We start from the raw sequence: 6,000 nt of genomic DNA on the forward strand, positions 1-6,000 counted from the left end.
GTCATCTTTGTCTCATTTCTGTTTTTAGGGGGAATTCTTAAAGTTTTTCCCCATTTAATATGATGTTGGTGGTGGGCTTATTGTATTTGGCTTAATGATGTTGATATATGTTCCTTCTTTTCCAATTCTCTGTAGTGTTTTTATTTATCATAAATGGATGTTGGATTTTATCAAATGCTTTTTCAGCATCTATTGAAATGATCATGTGATTTTTGTCTTTGATTCTGTTTATATGATGAATTACATGGATTGATTTTTGTATGTTGAACCAGCCTTGCATCCCTGGGATGAACGCTTCCTGGTCATGGTGTATGATTTTCTGCAACAGACTGGCTCAATCGGGAATAATAAATCCAGCACTGAATATGGCCACTGAGTCCGTTTGGGACCAAGTTTTCTCAGAAAGGTGTGCAAAGGCTTCGGGTTCAGTTCTGCAGTCACTTATCTGCAGCATTTTTTTCCCTTTTTATGAAATAAACTCCTTTAAGTTCCTATTCACGGCGCTAAAAGTGGAGATTCCTCTCCGGGAAAAATCTGACATGGACAAATGCCTCTAGTGCAATTGACACTTTATTACAAGAACCCAGGAAAATTTATATTCTTCACCAGTGAGATTAATAGTAAAAAAAAAAAAAAGAAGTCTAATCAACACAAAACAATAGTGAAGGACATGTAAACAAAGTAAAAAAAAAAACACTAGTCCGGGCATTCAAGATTAGCTCCGATTAGCTCCGGATCCTGTGACCAAATCCAGCCCCCTGCACTTGATCCCCTGCCCTTGCAGACAGGTGGCTCCAAAAGGCAAATTCCAGAAGGCACAGGCACGCCCAGGGCTTGGAGAAGACGGCCTCTCATGGAATCTCCTTTAACTCATTTCGGAACTTTCCGTTCCTAGGGCTCAGTCCATATGGCTGGCATGGGGAGATATGGCGATCCAGGGGGATGCGATAGAGGTCTCCCAGGTTTCGTCCGCATTGCCATCTAAAGTCTGAAAGCTTAAACAAGCTCACAACACAGGTTAGCAGGGAAACACCAAAAAGTAACATGAAGTTTTTAGATTTAGCTGTCAGATGTACTTCTCTAGCTGCTGAGCACTTTTCCTCAAATGACAGGCTTATTAGAAGCCTATTCCTCTTTTAATAATCCATTTTCCTATCACAAACCCTCTGCAACTTCCTTTTCTTTTCTGATTACCCGGATTCTCTCTTTCCCATTTGGGACAATCTTAGGATAAGCTCTTCTTCATACAAAAATGCTTTCTTATTCTCACCATATTTCCTTTTTTCACACTTACACATTTATTATATCTGTCATTTGTTCTGACATATTAATTTCTTAACCACGTGGCACCTCCCTGTCTCAGGCAGTGCACATACTGGGTGTAAAGTTCAAGAATCTTCCTAGCCTTCGGCTTTATTGTATTGGGAAGTATTAGCTGCTCATCAACTAGGCTGCTTTGATATCACACACAAAGTTTATTTTCTCTATATCTAGGCTGGATCACAAGGAGAGGGGGTAAACAGAGGCACCGGTTGCCTCCCTTACAAGTTTTTAGGGCTAATGGTTTCAGCTGACTCTTAAGGCTTTTACTGTAGGTTAATGATTAGAATGAAAGTTAGAGATAGAGGGGAAATCTGCATTTGTAATTGCTGTGACTGGAATGCTTCCACAGCATCTGGATTCTGACTAGATTTTATTACCATTTGAGCAAAGCCGAGGGCATTAGGGGCTTAGACAAATTACTAGAAAATTTATTTTCCACGGACTCAGTTTCTCTCACAGTCCTGATCTCACATCACTGGAGCAATTCGTGTGGAAAGTTAAAAGAATCATTACCAAAAGAATAATAGTTATGAAAGAATATCTAAGAGTGGGGGAGTACTTTGGCCAGAGACAACACTTCCCTTCGGGGCTCTGCCTTCTTTAAACTTAGCCAATTTCCTGTGTGGAAATATCATGCAGATGCCAAGGAAAAGGAAGTAATGGCGGCAATTTTCTTTATGTGGTTTTGACACAAAATGAGCACTAGCAAATTTTAAAAATGTCACATACTTCCCTGTGTCATTTCAGACCATAATGGAATGAAACTAGAAATCAACTATAAGAAGACCCGGAGAAACAACATAAACATGTGGAGACTGAACACCACACTTCTGAATGAAGAATGGGTCATAGAAGATGTAAGAGGTGAATTCAAGAAATTTCTAGAAACAAATGAAAATAAAGATACAACATATCAAACCTCTGGAACACTTTGAAGGCATATTAAGAGGAAAATTTATAGCACTGAGTGCTCACATAAGAAAAACAGAAAATCTTCATATAAATAACCTAATGACACACCTCAAAGCCCTTGAAAAGCAGGAACACTCAAACCCCAAAGCCAGTAGAAGACAGGAAATTATTGAAATTAGAGCAGAAATTAACAAAATAGAGAATAAAAAAAATACAGAAAATCAACAAAACCAAAAGTTGGTTTCTTGAAAAAATTAACAAGATAGATAAACCACTAGCCAACCTAACTAACAAAAAGAGAGAATCAACCCAAATTATGAAGATAAGAGATGAAAAAGGAGACATTCCTACTGACAGTGTAGAAATCCAGAGGATTATCAGAAACTACTTTGAAAAACTATACTCCAACAAAATGGAAAATCTGGAGGAAATCGACAACTTCCTAGATAAATACAACCTTCCTAAACTGAGTCAAGAAGATATAGAACACTTAAACCAACCAATAACAATCAAAGAGATTGAAACAGCAATATAGAGCTTACCATCAAAGAAAAGCCCGGGACCAGATGGTTTCCCAAGTGAATTCTATAAAACCTTTATAGAAGAGCTAATCCCAATATGCCTCTGGTGGGTCCAGCCCATCAGCAGTGGGGCTGAACAGAAACACATGGAGCCAGGAGTCGTGTCAAGCAGGAACTTGTTTATTTCTCTCAGGCAACCCAATTTAAAGCAAAAAACCACAAGGGGGATTTCCAACAGGAAACTATTCTAACCTATCATGCTAAAGGTCACTCTTGCATGCTCAAAGCACACAACTTGTAGCCAATCATTATACAATGCATGAGGAGTTCACGAGCACGGAAGCATTATATGATCCAATAAGGCTCAACATTACCACATTGGGCTAGCGGGGGCAAGGGGAGTAGTTACGCCCTCCATATCTGCTCGGCGCTACATGTTGCAGATTCATCGGAAGTTTTCTGGTTCTGTCAGGCGGTTGTGCAGATCCCAACATGCTCAGCGCTACATGTAGCTGATTCATCGGAAGTTCTATCAGGCGGCTGTGCAGACCCCAACATCTCCCCCTTCCTTTTTATATATGAGGGCGAAATGCATGATCCCTGTCTTAGGTTGTCCTATTTTGAGAAACTTAGCCGTCATGGGTACTCATGCTTGATAGATGCTCATAAGCCACCCCAGCCCCTGTCTCAGGTTGTCCTCCTCTGAGGATCTTACCTGTTATTGGGTACATGGGAAGCAGAGGAGGGATGTCCATAGTCAGAACGCCAGTCATACTGATTGGGCTCTCTCTCAGTAAGCTTTTGATATTGGATCTCTACTTGATGTATTTTAACTGCCTACAAACTGAACTAATCTATTGAGGATACAGGAGCCCAGGGTACAAACAGTCAGGAGAGACACAAGGGGGCCCAATAGAGGGAAAAAATAAGGCAAAAGCGCATTGAAGCTTGTCCATAATGGGTTGTCTTGGAGATCTCGCCGGCGTTTTCAAGGTCTTCTTGGGGTTGCTTTATCTTGTCCTGGACTAAGCCCGATTTCATAAAAACAGCATTTTCCCTGCGAAAACAAGCATATGCCTCCCTTTTCGGCCATTTACAAGTCTAATCCTTTCCAATTTTGTAACACTACACCTGCAAGGGGGTCTAAAGGCGGCTTGTAAAATGGATTACTCTGGATAGCCTGTCATCTACGGGGAGTACTGGGAAGGTACCCCCTCCACAATCACAGGGCTGCCCCATCCTTTTATTAGGGATCTCCCTTGCCTTTCCTGGGTCTCCAAATCCTTGTATACCATACCTTATTTGTGCTAATAGGATCAGACCAATGAGGATTTTTGTCTCCATTTTGTATCTTTCTTTTTGCAATTAAGAAGAGAGAGCTAATCTCAGGGATCTCTTTTTCTCTAGAATCACAATTATTAGTGCATGGCGGAAGATATTTAATGTCCCTTGCTGGAAACCACAGGGGCCTTTTTCATCCAGAGGGAAGACGCATCTAAATCCCTTTCCAGCCGTAATCAATGGGTCTGGCCCTCTCCATACACCCGTGAATGGGTCTTTCCATTTCACCAAGACAGATGTATATGTGATTGAGGATGACCAATGTTCCTGGAATGGTGAAAGTTCTGGGTTGTCATGTGGGGGTAATGAGCCCCCCTTTGTTTTTGTAATTTAACCTTTAAGGTATGATTAAATCTTTTTACAATGGCCTATCCTCTAGGATTATATGGAATGCCCATAGTATGGGAGATATTCCAGGTTTGGAGGAAAACAGTAAAGGCCTTGCCCATAAAACATGGTCTGTTATCCATTTTTATCTGGTCAGGCAACCCGAGGGTGGCAAAACATTGTAGCATATGACTAATAGCATGTTTGGTCTTTTCTCCTGTGTGGGCTGAGGCCCAGCATGCTCAGGAGTAGGTATCGACTGATATGAAATGCATTTTAATTTACCAAAGGGGGAATAATGAGTTATATCAATTTGCCAAAGATTGTTGGTGTGCAATCCTCGAGGGTTGCTGCCTGAGATTTGTAAAGGGGGGGGGTTATTTGAAGGAAGGATTGGCAGGATCGACAGGTCCGCACAATTTTTTTCAGATCTGTTATTGGTATGTGTGGATACTTGTGTTTTAACGCCCTCCAGTTTGTATAAGTAAGCTGATGAAAATGAGTGGCTTCTGTTAGGGTAAAGATAGAGGAAGCAAATTATCAGCAACCCGATTTCCTTTGTAAAGGAGGCCAGGTAAATTTTGATGGCCACAGAGGTGTTGAACAAAGATTGGGTTATTCCTTTGTTTAAGTAAACATTGTGTTTGTATCATTAGGGGGGTAATGGGAGATTACCATCCAATTTAATGTAAGATTCCATCAAGAGACAATAGGTTGACCACATATATGCTATCTGAAAATAAATTTATAGGTTCTTATATTGTTTGTAAAGCCAAAGTCATGGCAAAAAGCTCTTTAAACTGGGGCAAGCCCTCTATTGGACGAGAAATTGTGTGTACAGGTTGAGGATCATCACCACTAATGAAGGGGGTTAGACAATTACTGAGGCCCCCACACGACCCCCATCAGTGAAAATGGAATGTAAACTCAGATTAGGAGTTAAAATAAATATTTTTTGGGGGTCTCCATTCTAATCATATGTAGGAGCTCATCCACCTGTAAGGACCGTAGTGGCAATCCAGGTTGCCGAGGAACCCCTCTAGAGCAATCACTATCCTTGCATTATTTCTTTGTAGCCAAGTGAAATCTGACAGCCAGTATGGAATTATTATTTCATGAGGGTCTATTCCAAACAGACAATTTGCAATGTCCCTTCCTTTAATTATGCATTAGCAATTTGGTCAATTATTGCGTAGACCCGGGGCGCCCCTCCTATAGCAAGATGAATCTAATGAATGGGCTCTCCCATCTGGGCCAAAAGAGCCAAGCACAGGGTGCTTCCCATGAAAACATATAAAATTAAAGGCAGCGTGGGGTTAAATTGCCCTAAGGATGCCTCATTAATTGACTTTTGTATTTTTGCTTTTTGGGTTATTCCAGCAATAAGGGCTTCAGTAGGCCCTTCATCTAATTTCCTCCACGCTGTCAAAGCGGCTGTTCATACCTGGTCTTGGTGGAGGGTGGGGGGGTAAGGCTTCCTGTTGGAGCCCAGTGGTGAACTGATTGCTTGTATCAGAGAGCATGCCACAATTTATTTATTTATTTTTAAAATTTATTTTTATTGGTGTATTGTAAT

This window comes from Muscardinus avellanarius (assembly GCF_963383645.1).
Source record: "Muscardinus avellanarius genome assembly, chromosome: 4".
NCBI lineage: Eukaryota > Metazoa > Chordata > Mammalia > Rodentia > Gliridae > Muscardinus > Muscardinus avellanarius.